The 22,633-nt window shown below is 46.6% G+C and overlaps 1 long non-coding RNA gene across 1 annotated transcript in view; it reads right to left on the bottom strand.

Annotated features, from left to right (window-relative positions):
• Nucleotides 1-10,164: 10,164 nt before the first annotated feature.
• LOC144118599 (uncharacterized) overlaps nt 10,165-22,633 on the bottom strand; it is a 47,017-nt gene continuing 34,548 nt past the window's right edge. The window contains exon 3 of the long non-coding RNA XR_013312065.1: nt 10,165-10,233. This is a non-coding gene — a long non-coding RNA (uncharacterized LOC144118599). The remainder of the gene's footprint in view (nt 10,234-22,633) is intronic.

The raw sequence follows: 22,633 nt of genomic DNA, 5'->3' as shown, positions 1-22,633 counted from the left end.
AAAAGTAAAGAACTGCCGAAAGAAATGTGTAAAAATTGCAGAAAACACTCCAGAACGACATGTGTAAACAAATGCAGAAAGAGCTGCGGAAAAGCAGCTTTTGCTCAGCATTAATGTTCAGCAGAACTGCGACGAACCTGCGTCTTTCTTTTTCAAAGTTGTGGACGATCCTTCAATTCTTTTTCCTTTTGGATGTCAGCTGACGAAATGATTACTACGAAGTGTTATCTGAGGCATACGTAAAAGAAATGTCGAAATAATAATAAAATATTAACAAAAAGACTCGAAAAATACCCACAAATATCCCTCACGTTGTTTTCGTGCGTCTTTGTTACAGATCTTTTTCCATTCCCACAAATTCAATTTTTCGTGATCAGTTGGAGGCAGACAGTTGGAACAGACACCATCAGCAGTGAATGGTCACGGAAAAGTTCCCGTTTCAGGGCTTTATTTTAAGATGCATCCGCTATTCAACGCTGTCTTTGTAACTATGTGCTTTTACCGGGCATTGTAATAGCCTTGACGCCAAAAAATGATACGGGAGGGGGGGGGGGGGGGGGGGTCTGGACACTGCTGAGAAATTTAGGAATGTTATAAGTGATATATTAAAAAGCGACATATAAAAGCAAGAAAGCCCGAGAACTATCTATTCGGGATTGACATGACAAACAACCTCGCTTTAAGCGCCTGCGGAGTCCTCCAAAGGCGAGCTTCGTTACTATTGCCTCTTCCCAAAATCTTGATCTTCGCTTCGGCCATATTTTATTCTGGAGTACACACACACTGCGAATCCCCCTATTTGCATCTTTATTATCGCCTCCAGAGCAGAAGATCATAGAAAAACGAACAGCAAACAACTCCATTAAGGCAAAGATGTGCCGTACAAGAAGCATTATAATTTTTCTGGGTCTAATTTTTTACTCAGGATATTTTCTCCTTTTTTAAAATTTCGTCTTTCAGTTCTACCGTTTCAAAGTGTGTTTCTCAGGAGCCGTGGGACAAAGTGTGAATAAAGCCCAGGAGAAGGGACAAGTCTTCACTGCATAAATTTGATGGAAGCTGCACCGCGAACAGTGCGTAAAGGCGGCTTCAATATGAAGATAAGTCGAACGAAGGCAGGCTTAAACAAGGCGTCTACGGCTGGATAGAAAGTAAGTGCAGAAAAGCAATTAAAGGATGCTCGAGGGAACGTATGTGTGGGACACAGTGAAGAAAAATAAATTACTGAAAAGTGAAATCTTGCCGTAATCGCCCGCAAGAAAAGGCTGGCTCGCTGTTTGCGGACTGTTGTTGATTTGAAATCACGCATATTCTCGCGCGAGTGTGACCAGGAGCGGCCGCGTATATCATTTGGAGAGAGAGAGAGATAGAGAGGGGGGGGGGGAGCAGAAGCGGCGGCGCGAAGTGTTACTCTGCGGAAAGCAAATATTTATCCTCTCTTTGCAATGCGTATACGAGTGCTCGTTCCGGACACTTCAGGACGCCTAGCTGTGTTTACACTGTTGCCTCATATTTATAAGTCGGTGTGCTCGGATATATAGCCCCCTATATATGCAGCCGCACATATGTGTATGCCGCCCTATATGCAACATAACTATATACCACACATAGTATATGCAAAGCACAAGTATATATAACTTGCACATAGCCCGGGAGGACAGCTCTATGTCTCGAGATTTAACACTAGCGAGGCGAGAAAGGAGTCGTGATGTTTTGACGACTGCGGACTCCTCTATGTTCGGAGTGAGTGCTCTGTTAGGCGACGGCACAGGCCAGTTTATATTGCTTAGTATTGTTTTTATTTTTATTTTTGCTTAGGACAAAATTTCGGTACTCCGCACGGCTGATCTTCTTACCAGAATTAACCAAAGGCTTCGACTCGCAGGTCATTCAGGCTAAAAAACTGATGAGCACAAGATTCTCGTACCAAACCTCACCTCAGGATAAATCCCGAGGTGCTCTTTATCCCGAGGTGCTCTTACTGCCTCCCTGCAGCTTATATTAGTCTCTCACGGGCCAGGCTTGATGCGAATGTGTCCGCGTTCAGGTCTTCTTAAGCGCACACATAAAGCATTTCTTCTTGTTCCAATTACATTATAATCGCAGTCATTATTAGTATAATTATTTTTATTATTATCGCTCATAAACCATACGCACGTTTATTGAAACATATGACCGGGTTTTGATATTCCAGGCACTCTTAAGACCCCTGAGGTAACAAAAAATACTCAAAATAAATATAAAGAACTCGAGAGTAAAATAACACCCAGAAACAATTAGATTCATGCCCTTTTCCGTACGGCACGCATGCTGTCAAAAGTTTATTGCAAAGATAAAATACAAGCAAAATTGCCGGTAGTCTTCTGCTTCCTTAGTGAACCATGCATGATATTGAGAGCCCTAAGAGGAGCGGGCGTTTGAGACCGTTGCTGGCAGATCAGCCAGGAGATCAATCTGCAAACCACAGCGGGCCAGGGTTTATCATAGAGATCGCTACAAACAGCGCTCGATTGCATAAAATGCCTGCAAGGAGTTTCGATCTTTCACAGCCGCTGATTACGTAATGGCGTCTTCTCCCAGGCGGCTGAAGCAGCGGCTTCGCGAACACGAGAACTGCAAGCGCATTCGCTAGTACAGCAGAGCGGTATACCGTACACAAAAGGAAACCAGGGGCAGCAGCTCACGAACCCTACAGCCCGAGGCGCAGATGTGCAGCCTTGCGGCGCCGGACTTCACGTGAAGCATGAAGGAAAAAGAGGAACAAAAGGGGTCGAGACGATGGGAGACGGGAGCAGCACCCCTCCGAGGCACGCGGGCGACAGATGTCGCTGTCAGCAACGACCTCTTCTACCGAACAGGAGACACAGGCCTCTGGCGTCGAGGCGAGGTGACGCCGGGTTTTGAACGCTAGGCACATTTCTCCCTCGAAACAAGCAGGAAGAAAAAGGAAAAAGGGAAAGAGTTAACAGCAGGCCGACCATTAGGTCCGCCAGGTTATGGTGATGAGAACCGAAGAGAACGCCTTCTGAGATTTGTTCAACCACACTACTGCCTTTATTATAGTTTTTTTCATCTATCGAGACGAAAAACGGCCGAGCTGCTACACCGCTCTTGGGCCTTCCATACTGACATAACCAGCGCTCCTACTGAGCCGAACAATGTCACTTGTATCAAATGATTCTGAACCATACTTGTTACTTTTCTCTGCCCAGGAATTGGGCAGTACAGGAGACTACAATTTGTTTGTGCGCGCGTTTTTCACTGACGCCCGCAAGCGGTAGCGTGCGGGCAGCAATTTAGAATGCGCCAAACGCTGCTGCAGAATTTTTATTCCCTGCGTGTCTTCACACACAGAAAAAAACAAAGAAAAAGAAAAGGAACGAAGGAGCCCTGCGAGATAAGGCTGACTTCATTAATCACCACACACTGCCTCTCTCTCGCGTCTGCTACTTTGCGGTGTATTTCACTGGAATCTCCACCAAACATGAAGTCTGCTAGGCCTGACTTATTCGTTTGTTTCGTCCTTCCTTACTTTTTCCTTCTTTTTTCTTTGTCTCTCTCTCTCTTTCCTTATTACCTTCGTTCTTTCCACCTTTCCTTCTTTATCCCCTTCCTTCCTTCCTTCCTTCCTTCCTTCCTTCCTTCCTTCCTTCCTTCCTTCCTACCTTCCTTCCTTCCTTTCTTTCTTTCTTTCTTTCTTTCTTTCTTTCTTTCTTTCTTTCTTTATTTCATTCTTCCTTCCTTCCTTCCTTCCTTCCTTCCTTCCTTCCTTCCTTCCTTCCTTCCTTCCTTCCTTCCTTCCTTCGTTCCTTTGATTCCTTCCTTCCTTCTTTGTTTTTCTTTCCTTCTACCTTTGTTTGCTTGTTTCTTTCTTTCTTTTTGTTTTCTTCTCTTTCTTTCTATCTTTCTTGCTTTCTTTCTTTCCTTCTTTCGCTTCTCCTCTTTTCTTACTCTTTCTTTCTTTCTTTCTTTCTTCCTTTCTTTCCTTCTTTCGTTCTTTCTTTCATCATTCTTGGGTTCGTGTGCGTGAGCTCCGCTGCTCCCGCAGTCCAGCTCCATTGGAATGCACGCGCCGTCAGCGGAAGCGAGCGAGCGAGCGGAATTCGCGAGCGCCGAGGTTGGCCAGCACAGCGGGAACAGACTCAGCGAAAGCGAGCAACGCTTCCCGAGAGAAGGACACCCCGATTTGGCTGCAGCGACAGTTTCTTCTAGTTCCTGTTCGAAGTTCTTCCTGGAGGGAGTTGAAGCCTGCAGCTGGTTCTTCTGAGAATATGGCGAGTGCAGCATTATATCGAGGGTTTAGAGTAGCGATACAGAACATCCGTCGTCTCCGTTACCCCATGCAAGCCAGTCAGCCGACGTAAACGTGCTGTTCATATGTTACGTAGATCTCTCTACTATGTATGTCTTTAAGGAGGAAAAGATTGGAAAATTGTGAGGCTCCGTTTTGAATGCGCTTTGAAATGCTTGAAAGGGATTGAACACTATTGAAAGATTGAAAAAGGTTACAGGCAGCGCTTTCGTCGCCTTGTTCCTGTTTGAGTGTTCTTGTTTTCGTGCACAAAAAGGCATGCATGAGTATTTCATTTTTTAAGACAATGTACAGTTCAGCGGCGGCATTATATGTCTTTAAGGATGCTTGCATTTATTATCTGTGTTGAAAGATGTTTCTATGTTCACAATTAAATACTGACTGTTTTGAACATCATGGGTTGGTTCAAATATCCAGTTCTGTACCCTTTTTTTTTCTCCTTATTTGCAGAGTTTGCTGCCCCTTGAAAGCATATCGCGTTTGTTTTACGTCACCTACATGCGCAAGATTGGCCCATGTTTTCTGTATCTTCCGTTTCTTTACAACTGTCCCCACAGCCACCAATACCTTCGGATTAATTCAGTGTTCAAAACGACAGCCTAAAAGAACACTCCACGAGCGGCACAGCCGTCAGCTCACCCCATACACTTGCATTCATCAATTCCATTTTTTAAAACCTGCAATGCGACCTCAAATACTTTATTTACTACTCTCACGATCCAGCCTAGATACGGTGTGACGGATCCATTCCATTTCGCCATTATTAAAGAGAAACAAGAAAGGTAAAATAAAAAAACAGGCTCGCTTCGCCCGGCCGCACTCACACGGTGAATGTATCCAGTACGCGCGCGGGAGCAAAGAAAGAAAAAAAAAGGAAAAGTCTTTTTCTCTCTTTTTATGTGTGTTTGCGCCGTGCGCAAGCTGGCGCAAACCGCTTTCCACTTCGGCGCCTTCCGTTCTCTTTCCGCGCGCACTCCGCCCGTCGCACTCTCGCCACGACAGTGACACCGGTGACGACGAAACTGAACACGCTCGTGCACGAGCAGAGGGTGGATGCAGGGAGGAACTATAACTTCCTCTTCTTCTCGAGCGACACGATCGAGTCCCGCAGCTGGGAACGGAGCCAAGAAAACAGAAAGGAATTATATAAAAAAGACGGTAACCTGGCAACAGAAGCTCACCAGTGCGTAACGTTAACGTGTAGCTCCGCGCCCAGTCGGCACAGCACTTTTTTACTCACACCGTCGCTTCAGCGCGGAGTTCAGAATCAAGACTGGAAACGGCGCAAAAAACGGGACAAGAGAGAGAGAGAAGCAACACACACAGCTGTGTTGAATCATGAACCAACTGGCACAACAATCCTCCCTTTTGCAGTTAAGTTCAGAATCATTTCTAAACAATCCCAGCGTTCTATCCTTCGTGGATTCACGGTTCCCCTGCGGCGGCCTATACATGAGGACTGGTCTGTGTGACTGCGTGTTTTTTTTTTTGTGAGTGCCTGCGTGTTTTTGTTTCTCAATGTGTGCGCGTGCGTGTTTCTGTGCGTGTGTTTGTGCGTGAGTAAGTCGTCGCCTCGCCTCTGTACAACCCGCCTGCCGGGCTTTTCCGGAGTTTTCGCGCCGCCAACTCCGCGCTCGGGATGAAGCTTCTGACTCGCTTATCTTTCTCTCCATACCATGCCCAATCTGGTTCTTTCTGTATATATCTCTTTTGTGAGTGCTCGCTTTTTGTCAGCCTCTTTCCCGCCAGAGAGAGTGAAGAGTAAGCCTACTTCGTAGTACTTTTTTTTCGCTATCGAGCGTTTGTTCCAAGACAGACGCGCACTGTGCTCAGTTTTGCTGTGTTATCACATTTGCGCAACCAATCTTGCCTGGCATTCCTGTGAAAAAAAAGAACAGCTAAAAAAACGATACGTACTGCGCGACAAAAGCATGAAGCGTGCCTGCGCGTAGGTGAGTAGGTAAATAGGTAAGAGGACGGGGGAGCAATAGGCGACTAGAACAGAAACGAAGAACTAGCGGGTGCTTCTATTTTGTTTTTTCTTTTCCTTGCCTCCCGCTTCCTATTTCCGTTCAACAACCGGTGTTCAAGAGTGAGCAGGAAAAGCCCTGCGCTTGAACTGTTGAAAAAGCGAGAAAAAAAAACAAAGAAAAAAAGACAATAAAGCTGACCGTAGACCTCGCATTCGAGGTTTTTGGCGTGGGAATCAGTTGGAGCGGAAAGACGAAATGTCGACTTCCCGTTTTCCTTCTTAAGGCCCATACTTTGAACGTTTTCTTTTTTTCTTTGAAACCATGCTTGCTTTTTTTCTTTCTGTGCATAAGACGCATTTCTGTATTTGCCGCTTTCGTTCTTGAAAATAGATGAGCAGATTGAAGTGGCTTGTCTCCAAGCCTCTCTGACGCTTTGGAACTTCTATCAGCTGCGCGCAATCAAATCGAATGGTAATAAACCTTGTGCTCCTGGCTACATCCGCACTGAGTCACATCTGCGCGATTTCGCCTCAGACTCGATTCAGTGTGGCTCGGAAAGTACGTTCGCAAATTCGGGCAGTATGCACTCTTTACGCAGTTTTAACGCGAACCTGAAACATTTTCATTTTCTTTCGCGAAATACGTGCGAGGATGTTCCTGTAGTAACGCGTGGTGATAAACAGTATTTTTTTAACCGAGTCTGAAGGGCTTCATGCCCAAGCGCCAAAGCGAGCTTGAAAACGTTTCTTTTCAGCAACCGGGATTCCAGGGGCTACTTTAGTATCGACAATGCACAGTAGGGCGATAGTTGCACGCAGAAGCGCACAGTTTACACACTTATTACAGCGCGACAGAAGCGTGCACCCTTCCCTGCACCTTGCTTCCAGCTTCGTACGTTGCCTCAGAGAACCCGCCGCGGTGGCTCAGTGGTTAGGGCGCTCGGCTACTGATCCGGAGTTCCCGGGTTCGAACCCAACCGCGGCGGCTGCGTTCTTATGGAGGAAAAACACTAAGGCACCCGTGTGCTGTGCGATGTCAGTGCACGTTAAAGATCCCCAGGTGGTCGAAATTATTCCGGAGCCCTCCACTACGACACCTCTCTCATCCTTTTTTCTTTCACTCCCTCGTTTATCCCTTCCCTTACGGCGCGGTTCAGGTGTCCAACGATATATGAGACTGATACTGCGCCATTTCCTTTCCCCAAAAAACCAATTATTAATTATTATTGCCTCCGAGACCTGCTTTGTACTCATATTCTCCTATATACGTTTTCGGGTAAAGCTCGATTTCACCCGATTCTTGCATCCCAAACAAATTTCTTAAAAATCAAGTTAAACCCGATTTTTCTCCGAAAATGTCCCTTATAGAGAACACACAAAAGCAAGAGAATGAGGGGCTCGTTAAGATATCAGTATAATATAGGTACATATGAAAGGGCATAGAGAACTTACAGGGTTGTTCAAAAGTTTCCAGGCCACAGTGTCTGTTTTCGAGTTATGTGGCTGGACATTTACGTCGCCCTCGAAGCTGAATATACCTGTACGAAGTAGGAGAAGCATCACCCTCGCCTTTCACAACCTTGTTAGATTCATAGCGTGTTAGTGGATTGACTATAAGGCTTCAATTAAAGCAGACCCTGTGGCCTGCGAACTTCTGACCACACCTGTACATTTTGCTGAACAAAGCACAAGATACCGCACGGAAATTAGCTGATGTTCTGTGCTTATTCCGGAGGAGTGTTCACTCAACTAGTGGTTTTAAACGTGTCTTAAAGCTTGTTATTCGTGACGTGGCTTAATTTGAGGATATTGTTAAGGTACGCAGTTGCGAGACGACAAGGGCGTTGGACTGTCGCGGTGCTGGAGATGACGGCGACGTTGCAGCTATAGTGCTGGTGTGACGTGGTTTTTATGTGCTCTCCGAATGAGGGCTGTCGCGCTTGCCGCTTAGTTAACTTTCGTAATAACATGTTCAAAAGTTACTTTCAGAAGCGAGAGACCAAAACACCGGCACTGATCAGGCATTTGTTCAGAATAGTGTATCAGGCGCTGTCCACGCAAACGACGTCCTGGTCAAGGGCTATTGCGCGTCTATAACAGCCTCCATGATGTTTAATGAATGGTTTCGCAAGTTGCAAGGCAGGTGGGTCTTGAAAACACGCGAAGTCCTCGGCAAGAGACTCACAGTTTAAGCGACGAAATAATTGTAGTAGCGAGAAAAAAGAAATGTAATCTGGTGAACAGTTTTTTCTTCGCAACTTGTCACTTCCATGTTTGTTAAATACTGAAAAAAAAATTGGTGATTTTACATCCCGCACTAAAACGAGCACGCATAGTAAATTGTATCTTGCTGCGAAACCCCGAAAATCCCGGTTTATGGAAATTTTTTAGCATAACCAGATTTCTACCCAAATTTAAATTTTAAACATTCGTCGATTTTCTAGAAAAAATAAAACCCGAAATCGAAGGGCCCTATATACAAACCACAGCCGTAAAAAGGTACACTAATGAAAAAGGGAGGCAAAGATTTCCAATAAAGAGCGGATGGTCACTTTTGTGTCGGTCCCGTTCAACTCGTGCAACAAATGCTCCCCCTAGCGGAGGGATAAAAGATCGCCGCCAGGCTGGCCAGGATGCCCCGCGTGTATGTACGTGCATAAGGGTCGACTCTGGAACATCGATGGGCCTCTTCAGTCAGGGAAAGCCTCCGTACACTGCATGACGTTGCTTGCTTGCTTGCTTGCTGTTGTTGACAGCAAGAACGAAAGGGAAAGTGCACGGGCCTGCCCACTGGCTCAAGCCGAACCACAATCGCTGCCACGTGCTGAAAGCAGTAGAGTTGAAAGATAGGAGTGCACGGCGTTCCACGTTCAATACATCCAGGGCGTCGCAACCAATCATCAGGCGCCATCCTTCGTGATTCGCTATACGCGTCGAAAGGCCGCCTTCTGACTAAATAGTAAGGAAGGAGCATAAGTGCTAGCACGACGGGGGAACGGAGACGGGAGGGGGGGGGGGGGGTGCACCTTGGCTGACTGAAGACGGCTGAAAGGCGAAAACAGCGCCGCACAAAAATACACACACATACATTCAAACGAGGAACAAGACGTTTTTATTGACGACCCGGACGTCTAAACGTTTGTTATCGCTTCGATGTATGTATAGAGGGAAAGCAGCGCAGCGACTGCCCCACGAAAGTGGACGACGTATTGCCATTGTTATAACTGGCGGAGAGCACGTACATAAAAGAAAAGAGAAAGAAAATAAGAAAAGAGAAGCTTGCCTCCGGGGCCAGAACCTTTCGTTCCTTTGGTTCTCGCGCAGATGGATCACCGCGCCGTGTCGATAATCTGGCGGCGTCCTCCAAAAGAAGTGGGTAACACTTTATTCAGATCGTTGCGGGGAAGAAACGGCTCTCTCGATATTCACTGACTGCGGCAGTTCCATTGAGCGAAACAAATTGGAAGAGGCTAGGTTGTATCGTAATTGACAAAATGTTTTCGAACAGCTTGATCAATACAAGTAGTACTTTGGTTTAGACTAGTTGGTTGATAGCTGAAATTGATTCTAAGGACGGCGCAAAGGAGACAAGGTCAAGGAGGGTACATCCTGTCCCGTTGTCTTGGCTTGTATAGTTTGTTCAATTTCAAGATCATTATGGGCGGGGCCAAAGAAGAGTTCTCAATTTAAATTAAACTATAGCAGCGCCGTTGTAAAAAACGAGAAAATAAATAATAAATGGCGCCTTAATTGAAAGGCAGTATTCAATTCACTGGCATGTTTGACGCAAGGGAAACGCGCGTAGGATTAATGTAATGAAATATGTGACCCAAACCGCATAACGGCACGGATGGCAGGAATTACACTCACTTGTACGCTGGTTGACTTGAACACCTGTGATCATGTTCTGCCGCAGCCCAAGTGAGGTTTTTGCTGTCCCGAACATCGCCTGAAAATAAGAGATGATAATATTATTCTCGCAGTAGTATAAGGAATCACAGACAACCATGTTGTGATTAAGATGGGCTCTTCTAAATGTAAATGCCTTCTCAGATAAATAAAAATTGCACATATAAAGTTGAGAGAGAGCCTGCTTCAGGATTAATGTTCACTTCGGAGAAGATTGAAATAAAATAAAAGTAGCGCAAGTGCATAGAAAGGACTTCAAGAAACAAAATGGGAATTTGAATGAACGAAAAACATTCGTTGAAAAAACGAAGATGGGTTACCTCCCAAGCGAAACCATCTACTACAGGGACAAATCAACTGTTTTGTAACAACGCACTGTTCAAGTCGTCGGAACATCGAGCTATGTTTTGTGTGACCGAAAGCGAAACCATCTACTACAGGGACCAAGCAACTATTTTGTAACAACGCACTGTTCAAGTCGTCGGAACATCGAGCTATGTTTTGTGTGACCGAAAGCGAAACCATCTACTACAGGGACAAAGCAACTGTTTTGTAACAACGCACTGTTCAAGTCGTCGGAACATCGAGCTATGTTTTGTGTGACCGAAAGCGAAACCATCTACTACAGGGACAAAGCAACTATTTTGTAACAACGCACTGTTCCAGTCGTCGGAACATCGAGCTATGTTTTGTGTGACCGAAAGCGAAACCATCTACTACAGGGACAAAGCAACTGTTTTGTAACAACGCACTGTTCAAGTCGTCGGAACATCGAGCTATGTTTTGTGTGACCGAAAGCGAAACCATCTACTACAGGGACAAAGCAACTGTTTTGTAACAACGCACTGTTCAAGTCGTCGGAACATCGAGCTATGTTTTGTGTGACCGAAAGCGAAACCATCTACTACAGGGACAAAGCAACTATTTTGTAACAACGCACTGTTCAAGTCGTCGGAACATCGAGCTATGTTTTGTGTGACCGAAAGCGAAACCATCTACTACAGGGACCAAGCAACTATTTTGTAACAACGCACTGTTCAAGTCGTCGGAACATCGAGCTATGTTTTGTGTGACCGAAAGCGAAACCATCTACTACAGGGACAAAGCAACTGTTTTGTAACAACGCACTGTTCAAGTCGTCGGAACATCGAGCTATGTTTTGTGTGACCGAAAGCGAAACCATCTACTACAGGGACAAAGCAACTATTTTGTAACAACGCACTGTTCAAGTCGTCGGAACATCGAGCTATGTTTTGTGTGACCGAAAGCGAAACCATCTACTACAGGGACAAAGCAACTGTTTTGTAACAACGCACTGTTCAAGTCGTCGGAACATCGAGCTATGTTTTGTGTGACCGAAAGCTTGAAGCTTGAAGAAACGATTCTCGGCAATTCATGTGTATCGGCATCAGAAGGCTCATGATACATGGCGCATGCCAGACGCTTAGACATGTGTATGTGCGGGACGCGTTTCTGTTTTGAGCAAAATAAAGGTAGCTGAAACCATAGCTGTAGGATGCCCCACGAATGGCAGCAGCAGCTAACTTTGCTCCTCTCTGGATTAGTCGTATATGGTTGGTCGCGTAGCCGCACGTGTAACAAGAACCGCCGGACACGCCACTCCGCGGGCCATTACATAATATTATATTCTCTTATACGAGGACGATCTAATTAGGTCTTTGTGACCGAAACAAGGAGACGATACTTTTGTCACGTCATAGTGTTTAATAACTATAGTTCTAAAGCTCCACAGCGCTATGCTGATAAATAATCCCATCTTGGTCAAAATGCGTAGGAAGGCAATGTTCAGAAATCACTCAGAGACGACTTATTTACTGATTCATATCTGCTTTCATTTTGTCCTTTTTTTTTCTTTCTCAGTGACAAGCGTTTGCACATCTGACATCAGTGGCAAAAGGTAGTAGTCAAAGGCTTCTCTTGCGCGAGTTGGCAAAGTGTAACCAGTGTGGCAGCGGAAGGCGCACAACTGTAGAATAAAGAGAGCACGTCTCACTGAGCCTTGACTGATGCGCGTTTCATTCTCGCTGCCTGTTTTCGCATAAACGCTCAGGGTGCGGACAATAAGCACTTTCATCACATAATTGCGTGCACTGAATGTAGGGCTCCTTACAAGGTCGCGCGCGTGTGTGTACGCTGCTGTGATAAACGAGTTTGGTAGTCACTTATTGTACCGCTACAATGTTTATATAGCTTCGTGAATCATGTCTCTGCAACACGTACTTTTCTGAGCTCTCGTAGCTTGCCTTGCGTCACGCCGCCACGTCGGTCTGGTTGTTTTCCTTTTTATTGCGTTGCGTTTTTGTATTGTCTTCGGCGCTGCTGTGTTGTGTCACGCTGTGCTTACGAGCAACGCCACTATGGGGATGCTCTGCGGTATGAAAGCGAGTGCTACAATCGGCGAAAAGTCCACTGCAGCAACCGCCACGACATAGAACGAAATATACAAAACAGCATGGCCAGTGATAGGAAATTCAGGAACGAATAAAATGGATAAAAATCTTATTAAGGCCTTTCTGTGAATATAATATTTCACTTATGAAAAAAACACAAGATATATAACAGCGGTGCACATGCATAAATGATCTGCCTTCTTTGCCAAAAGTGACCAGGCTGCCTGGTTTTGCTTTTCAGTCGTATAGTTGAGCACCTATGCCACCCTGCAAACTAAATCTCTGTACACTCAAAACACGAGTACAAATACATGGAGTGAAAAAGGTGTAGGCTGTCCTTAAGGTCACCCACTTAATTAAAAAGGTGTGCGCTAGAGGACAACTTACTCCCTTTTTACTCCTTTCTGTTTAGAGTGTAAGGTAAGAGGAAACCTTGTCCCCACCATCCGAGACCTTTTCATCTTTAGGGATACCGTAAGAACTCAACTATACGAGTCAGAAGCAAAGCATGCAGCCCGGTTACTTTTTGCAGAGACGGTACATTTCTGTGTACACCAGAAATATCACGAACTGGGGCGGTGAGTTCGTTGTTCGCATCAGCATTCGCCAAAAAAGAGAGAAGAAAATGGTGGGAAAGAATATTGATTTCGTGCAAGCAATGCATATGAAGGAGGCTTAAGGACAGCCGAAGGTAAATAAATCAAAGTGGACCAGAAAGCGCACAACACCGACATTAAATGCCGCTGCGGAGAATAACACTATCCGAAAGGGCTCGTGAAGCAAGACGGACCATATATATGGAAAGAGAAACAGTGGATCACGACGGGGAAATCTGTGTACGCATTAAGGGCAAAAGAAGTACGTAGTTCGCAACCGCGGTTAGGCTTTCACGACGAAAGCAGTGGAAATACAATAGATGTGCAAAAGTAACAAGCCACATTCCACGAACAACCTAAGAAGCAGCCTAAACGGTGCGGCAGAAGCTTCTAGAATAGATGTCCATCGAGTAAAAGAAGGCGGCCCGTGCTTAGCTGTAGCCTGCGAAATGTAATAGACGAGATGGCTCTGTGCTCATACCAGGAAACCGAGACATGAAAAGGCTGTTCATTGCCGACGGGAGAGTACGCACGTACAGAAGAAGGAAGAAAAGATAAGAGAAGAAAGAGAAACCGAAGAAAAAAGAAAGACTACTTTTCCCTAGGGAGCAGTCAGGAGAATCACTTAGTGCTTGCGCAAGCTGGGACTACATCCCTTTGCAAGGACAAGCTACGAGCCAACAAAGCGGTGTAGGGCGCGGGAGAGAGGAGGTAGAGCGAAGAGCTAAGAAAGAAGGCACAGTTGGAATGACAGATGAAACGGCGGCTTCGTCAGGCAATCTCGTATAGCGCCGTTTAGAAAGAAAAAGAGCGAAAGAGGAAACGAAAGTGAAAGGAAAGAATTGAGGGAGCGGCTGTTTCTGGAATTCCGAAGCTTGTATATTGGAGGCGCCACACGCGCCGAGTGCTGTAGGTGCTCCCGGGAAATAATAAATTGCCCCAGGGATACCTTCAACGTGTGAGCGGGCTCTATAGCGACAAAGCGGGGGGCGCTGTTTTTCCACTATTCGCTCAGCCTTCCTTATCCAGAAATTTCGGATTATTTAAGTTTTTCATTTCATTTCATTTATTAATACCCCCAGGGCCGTTTGGTATTACAGAGGGGAAGGAGTGGATCCTTTCTCGTGTGAGCCTCTATGCAGACTGTCGCTTTATTCGAACGCAGCAGAAGGAAAGCCCACACGTAAGCTAAAAAAATATAAGCGAAACAAACAAGCAAGCAAGGGAAGAAAAAAAGTAAACAGTGCGCAGTGCTGGCTGGCAAACGACGCAAGTGCGTATTTGTCATTCGCCGACGGCTCTTCAGTCTCACCTGTTAACCTACTGCCGTTTCTCAAAAGACGTCGAAAGCATTTTATACAAGTACGGAAAAGTAGAGCTCGACAAAGGAAGCACACGGGGAAGAGTTTTACTGATACAGCTGTAATGTTCACGGGTAACTCCCGTGGTCGAGAATAGCAAGGTAAAGCAGACTGGGCAAGCTATTCTTCACTTTTCTATTTTTTCCCTTCGTTCTAGCTTATGCTAGGAGAGGCAGCAAAAAGAGAAAAGGACAAGAATGCATCAGAGAAAAAAAAAGAAAGCATAGAAGGATGAAAAACATATGGCCGAAATAAATATATTTAGAAAGATTTCCCAAACTCCACTCTCACTTGAAAGACAAATCGCGACCAAGACTTGGTACGATTAATTCGCACTACTAGAAGTAAAGACAGAGCTTCAGGAGTTTTTTTTTTCAGCTATGAGACGTATAACGAAAATTAATTGCTTTCTGTTTGGAGCATTTAATAGCTATCAAGAAAAAATTAATTGTAGTTAGACCGCCGTTATTTTATTTGGGATATACTGCAGTCCCAGGCCTCCAAGGCACTGCTCCGCTTCTTGCGAACTTCTGGCCTGCACGACAGGCTGTTACTTTAACGAACGCTGACTTTTCATAGTGGCTTCAATTTTGTGCTTCTCTCTTTTCTCTTTCAGTTTTTTATCCCCACACCCCTTTCCCCCCGTGTAGGGTAGCAAACCGATTATTCTTCCGGCTAACCTCCCTGCCTTTCCTCTCCTTCCTCCTCCCCCTACTGCAGTCTCGGAAGACCAAGCAGCTGGGAGCATACAGATACAAATTTTAACATAGCAGACTCACACAGTTGCATCTATATGAGAAGGCGTTCAGAATAAGCAAATAAAACGGCTACGCCAAAGAGAACTTAGCGACATACCTACAGCACTGTGCAAACTATGCAAGTGGCAGTAGAGAGAATGAGCAGATAAGTTCGAACAAAGCAGCCAAAGATAGCAGTGCGTGGTGAACCACCCATTTGAAACGATTTTCGTTAGATTCTCGAGGAAAAGCAAACAGTTAAAGGACTTAGTTCAAGTGAGGAGCGGGCAAGGAAAACGTTGACTACGAGCTGGAACAGATCGAACAAACTCGGTTTGTTTGTCATGACCTGCTGCCTGTACGCGCCTCGCCTGCTTCGGGCTGTTTGAGTTGGAGAAAGTTCCGCGGTTACCAAAGAGGGTCAGCATGATAAGCGTAGCGACGCGACTTGACGGCGGTAATAAAAAAAGATTTAAATCGGCAGAGAAGTTAACGGCGCATGCCAGTTGAGACGTTTGCAGTAATGAGCCTGAATAATAATAATAATAATAATAATAATAATAATAATAATAATAATAATAATAATAATAATAATAATAATAATAATAATAATTGGTTTTTGGGGAAAGGAAATGGCGCAGTATCTGTCTCATATATATATCGTTGGACACCTGAACTGCGCCGTAAGGGAAGGGATAAAGGAGGGAGTAAAGAAGAAAGGAAGAAGAGGTGCCGTAGTGGAGGGCTCCGGAATAATTTCGACCACCTGGGGATCTTTAACGTGCACTGACATCGCACAGCACACGGGCGCCTGGATAAGAAAAGGAAATGTTATTAAGAGTTACCACACCCTACCCAACAAAACTTCGCGCGGTGTAAGGGCGAGCGTTGCCGAAATGAAAATGTAAAGAAATACAAAAAAGAAAAAAAGAAACTTTAAGAACAGCTGTAGTCTGTACTGTATAAAGAAAACAAGTGCCACAATTCAAAGACAAGATATTCGCAATATGTGTGCTAGCAATGGCGCTGGCTTTCATATAAATACACATTACAAACATAATCATGCGATTCTCCAGAAGGGCGAAACGAGAGTTCGAACCGACGGGAACAAAACGGAGAGAACGAATAAAGGAGCCGGTTGGGCAAACCCACAAGCAGAGAAAGTCCTTACAGCAAGTTTAAGGCAATAGAATGAAGAAGAATGAGAAGAGAAAACAAGGCCTCCCCCGGAATCCCACAGACATTCCGACGGATTACGAAGTCGACGGCGTCAATACGCCGTGGCCACACACGGGGCCTCTTCGGGTTCAGGTTCTGCCGTGCTCGATTGGATCTGGTACTCCCTCACGCAAGCAAGCAACCTTCCCGCCCGTCTCATCACTCTCTCCCTCTCTCTCTCTCTCTCTCTCTCTCTCACACACACACACACACACACACACACACACACACACACACACACACACACACACACACACACACACACACACACACACACACACACACACACACACACACACACACACACACACACACACACACACACACACACACACACACACACACACACACACACACACACACACACACACACACACACACACACACACACACACACACACACACACACACACACACACACACACACACACACACACACACACACACACACACACACACACACACACACAAAGGGCAGGGAAACAAGGAGAAATCCCCATTCAGGAAAAAGCGGCCAGACCAGTAGCAGCCGCACAGAACATAACTTAGAAACGGCAGAGCTCCGCCAGAAAGGGAGAACCTATATCACTCTCATCCACACGTCCCGCCGCAATCCGAGCCCATTTTCCCCCGGACGTCTCCCTTTCCCGTCAGAGGCAATCTCTTTTCCACCGCCGCGGCGGCATCCCTCTCCATGCGTGCGTCGTCCTCCCTTTTCTCCCCGGTTCCGAAAGCATGCATCGGTGTGCACCGCTCCTATTCCGTGACCCGCTAATACCCTAGCAAATAATTCAGACGGCGAGCGCATTGCGGTCAACGTCGTGGTTTGGAAGGGGACACACTTGCTGTCCTCTCCGCTTGCCTTTCGGGGTGCCGCACTGTGCGACGGCTCCTTATTCCCCGCCTGAGGAAGAAGGGTCGCGAGCGAAGATACAATTTTTCGCCGGACACATAAATGTGGCCGCCCGAAGGGAGTGGAGCATAGTTTTCAAGAAACGGCGGCCCACTGGCCATCCTGCATTACTGAATATGCAATGGCGTTTACTAACTGCCGACAACTTTGGAATTGAATGCGGTCGAGGACGCAGGTTTATGGTTTATGGGGGTTTAACGTCCTAAAGCGACTCAGGCTATGGGGGACGCCGTAGTGAAGGGCTCTGGAAATTTAGACCGCCTGGGGTTCTTTAACATGCACTGACATCGCACAGTACACGGGCCTCTAGAATTCCGCCTCCATCGAAATTGACCGCAGCAGTCGGGATCGAGCCCGCGTCTTTCGGGTCAGCAGCCGAGCGCCATAACCACTAAGCCACCGCGGCGGCATGGTCGAGGATGCAGTTAAACTCCCCTATGCCAGCGTACTCGTGGGTGATTGCAAATTGGTTAGTAAGAGTGCATGATAGCCAACTTTATAACAGCATTAGCATGTTTACACTGACCCGAACTGATAACCTCTTCAGCAACATTCGGCAACCCATGACTTCATACTTGTGGCATATAAGGTGCCAAAGCTGCGTCTGGGTTTATGGAGGAGGCGTTGTTATCCTTCAGTTAAGATGTGCTTTTTCTCCTTTCTCTGAACCTGCATTTCTCCTTTTGTTCCTTCGGAGCAATTTTAAACCTTGTGAAAACATAGAAGGGAGAGCTGCTTTTCCCATTTTTTCTTCTTGGTTTCCGAAGTGAGCACCATCGACGAGAACGAGCGGTCGTTAAAACATTTTGCAACTTATTTGTTGGATGCATGCACTTATATCACAACAAGGTTCGACAGAATTCTTGCACTCTAGAAATAGGCTCTCGCTCAAGGGCGCACGTTAGCCCAAAGCACAAGTATACCTACATACTAGGCGCAACAACGTCTTGCCCTAGCCAAATAAAGTCAACGAAACACGTGGCGTGGGATTTAATTTTCAACGCAACAAGCGTTCATCCTGTTTCTCGCATCGGCATGAATGCTTCCTGCTTTCCCAGGCTCGGTCATGATACAAGAAGGCAGCGACGCTTTAGCCACCATGGAACGAAGGACAAGCCACACTGACAGCCGAGAAGTACACAATGGGATGAAGCGATCGTGACGCAATCGCACCTTGGCACTGCCACCTAGCGGGACTCGGATACACGGTGAGCGGATTATTAGAGGTATTAAGATGGGGGACCCTGCAGTATTACACATAGCTGAACTGTGAGAGCATTATAGGCATCCCTTGCTTCGTAAATTATGCAGGCAGGCGACGGCTGTGAAAGGGGCGGATATGTGTTGCCTCCGTTGGCGCTTTCTGTAACGGGATGCACCTTTCGCAACTCGCCTAGCCGCCTGTCATTTTCGTGGAGCTGTAACCAGGGAGTTTGAGATTCTCCTTAGATCCACATGCGAAGGCGAATGCTGTGAGACATAGTGCAAGGAATGTGTTGCGTCAGTAAAGCCTCGAGGAGCGCAAAAATAGACACGTGCGTAACTAAGAGCACCGCTTGGAGAGCACGTGAGGCAGCTTCGGCTTGGATGTGTTTTCCCGTCCGGTCTTAAAATATGCGCAGGAACGGCTTGAAAAGCTGTCAAGTCGATTATTCGAGTGAAACTTCGCTACCACGCAGTTATGGAGAACACCCCTGTGAAATCGTCGTGATTTATTTTACACGATTGAGAAAGGGCTGCTCAGAGACCGATGCATCGGCTCTCAGCTAAGGACTTAGATCAACAATTCCTTCCTCTACTGCAACTGCGACGCCTGGTATCTCCACATGATTCCGAACTCAAGTGCTTATACAGGTGCTACTTTCGTGTAATAATGCCTTCAATTTTGGTTCATCTTCAGGACGTTGTGTAGTACGGGAGCAGTTCTATTGGTATTCAGATGCGCAAAATTAGGTGGAAACCGAAAAACAGGATGTGGTTTCTATGCCTGCCTGCATACCAGATGAAACAGGAACTGGTTTTAGAAGCGGAAAGAAGATGAAAATATAATTCGTCTATGCAATCAGAAAATAGAAAATACAGGCAGGATTGACGTAATATTGTCATGTAGTAGTGACGGCAGTCGAAGCAGGGAGGAAGGCAGCCAGAAGTTCTACCAAAAGAAAACTCTTTATTTGGGTTGACTTGCGGTCACAATGGACTGAATTCCTCGGCGGCGGCGTAGCAACAGCGTGCTCGGCGGTCGTCGAACAGAATGCCCGCCACTGTCGGCCGTGCCCAATTTAAAGCCGATAGAGAACCTTCGAGATAAAGCGTGCAAAGTTACTAGAACATTCGGGAACACGATAGAATCGGTTCCGCCTGGATGCGAACATTCGAGATAAATCTGATCGCGCCTTGCATCCACAAACAAAGTGATAAAGCGGCGTGCCGGCAGATTTGAAGAAGGAACGAACAAACACTAAAAAGATTCGTGACAATATATATGTATTCACTCATACCTTTAAATCCCATATGAATAGTCTCATGGACATGACGTGCCGAAATAAAAAAAATTGGAGGGACGCTTAAGCAAAGCCTTAAGGATATGACGCGATATAGTTAATGAGTTCATGCCAACATATGCGGAATTCGTCATTCTCTACTTTACATTGACATATCCCTTGAAGTCCTCATACCACTCCTTCCGCAATGGTGCAGCGGTTGAGAGATGCACCACTGCCCTGCGATGGCAGGTGCTCCCACCTTTCGGGCCTTGTGCAACCCAAGTTGCTCTTGCTGAGCAACCTGTCGCGATCAATCATTAATTGAACCACCACCTGCCAGGGTGGTTAGTTTGCTGACAATCCGGTGGCTAGGTTGTGATGACCCCATAAGGTCACGTGACCTATATTGCCTACCTAGGTTGCTTCTACGGGGGTGGCTGCCTGGGCCACTCTATTTATCACTCACAACGTCGACGCTAACACCGACACCAGATTTTCTGCGTAACTGGGCCTTTAGCGCTATCGCGTTAAACCAAAGAACACAAAGATGCACAATAACGAAGGCTGATGTTTATCACGAGCTTTTAGTAATAATAATAATTGGTTTTTGGGGAAAGGAAATGGCGCAGTATCTGTCTCATATATCGTTGGATACCTGAACCACGCCGTAAGGGAAGGGATAAAGGAGGGAGTGAAAGAAGAAAGGAAGAGAGAGGTGCCGTAATGGAGGGCTCCGGAATAATTTCGACCACCTGGGAATCTTTAACGTGCACTGACAACGCACAGCACACGGGCGCCTTAGCGTTTTGCCCCCCATAAAAACGCAGCCGCCGCGGTCGGGTTCGATCCCGGGAACTCCGGATCAGTAGCCGAGCGCCCTAACCACTGAGCCACCGCGGCGGGTACGAGCCTTCATTGAAATCGTCGCTCAGGATGGTGCTATTCAATATTTGCCAAGCTAGATAGCACATGCAGCTGCGTAAAACTATGGCGGTGTTACCGCCCACACGACAAAGCATCAGAGGTGCATGCATCACATTATCAGCGTTACTCCCTGAATTTTAACGCATGCCATTACAGCTGCGCAATAGAGCCGGCGTCCGTACTGAAGCACCTTTTGTGGTCACGTTTTGATCTCGCCGAAGTTATAGACGAAGCCACAATGCATCAGCGGGCTCTTGTGCAATCAGGTATAAGGCGTCAACCTCTATTAACGCTGCTGATGTGAAGCAGCAGAACTTCACTGCATCGCTAAATTCACCCATTCATCCATAAGTAGGGAGCGCCACAAATTCGGTTACGAAACATCGAGCAGCAATATAAACGGCATAACACCGACGTTGAAGCGCTTAATTTTGTTGTTCCGTGTTTAATGAAGTTGTTTGTCTCGCAACCAACTTGGCAGCGCTTATTATTCTCTACGACGGCATACCAACCAACCTTTACGTAAACTACGTTATAAAAGTGATGCAGAGTGACAGCGCCTCGAAACAATAAAGAAGACGTACCTCTGCACAAGCAGCTCCTCCCAGTGCACCTTTTCCTCTGTCCGGTGCGTTAATGGCGACCGGCCGCATCGGCCTGACAAGTCAATGTCTTACCATGACGCCCGCCAGGAACTGCCCAGCGCCCTTCCGCGTTTCGGGAGTGCGCGAAGCCAGCATCGACAGAAGGGCATCAGGATAAAAGAAAACGGCAGGAGCAGCTACACCGGACCGCCACCCAGGCGTGACCGATGGAAGCATTGGGCTGCCTCATGCTCACCAAGGCGCAACCGCGCGCGCAATAGAAGAGAAGAGCCGGAACCCCGGCCCGAGGCTTCCTATACGCTACACAAGCACTACGGTATAGACGGACGAGGCGACTGCCGAAGCGCCCGAGAGAGGGCGCGCGTGTGGCTGAACGATACGGGCGTCGTCTCTTCGCCAGTACGCTGAGAGAGATGCGTACAGCTGTCGCGACGGGTCTGTGTGTCGCCTCTTATCCCCCTCCCCCCACTTCAAAGCAACAACCACCATCACCACCTCTACACCAGGGCGAGCACGGATGGGCGCAGGAAAATATGAGCAAGAAGACGCTGCCAGTACGGTGCTGTGGCGGCGCGTCGGAGATGGTAATAGGATACCGGCAAGCCCGTGGCCGAGATGTAGTGCATTCCGGTGGAATGACCGTCGCGAGAGGTCGTTACGGGAAGTGGGTCAGGTATTACGGCGACTCCGCGTCGTTGCAGTGATCATAGGTAGTGATGGTGGAGCACATATGCGCAGTGTCGTTTATGGATGCGACGATTAGAGTACACGTAGTTAATATATTAACGTAGCCGCACAAAGAGTAAAAAGGAATTATACGATGATTGCAATTGTAAAAAAAAAGGAAAAAAAACCAGACCTCGGAATTAAGCCTCTTTTAGGTGCGGAGCTCTCCAGAATGACGCTTATCCCATCTCTGCCACAAATAAAAGTGCCCTCTCGGAAACTCGCCTCAGTGCCATGAAAAGTACGCTTAAGAACCGAGCTCCGTAGTTAGAAAGAAACCTGACGCATCAAATATGGTGAATACTAAGAGAAAGATGGAAAGCGAGAGATTTCTGTTTCTGCCAAGGAAAAAAAAAAGCCCGGTATCAAATGGGTCTTCCGATAGCCGTTTTACGGGGACACAAAAGTGGAACTCTGATTACCGAGTTTACGATGGTGTTGGTATGCAGCGAAGCCAGTGCGT

Source organism: Amblyomma americanum, chromosome 2 (assembly GCF_052857255.1).
Source record: "Amblyomma americanum isolate KBUSLIRL-KWMA chromosome 2, ASM5285725v1, whole genome shotgun sequence".
NCBI classification, from domain to species: domain Eukaryota; kingdom Metazoa; phylum Arthropoda; class Arachnida; order Ixodida; family Ixodidae; genus Amblyomma; species Amblyomma americanum.
The sequence above is the reverse complement of the archived record's forward strand: the minus strand, read 5'-3'. Positions and strand labels throughout refer to the sequence as shown.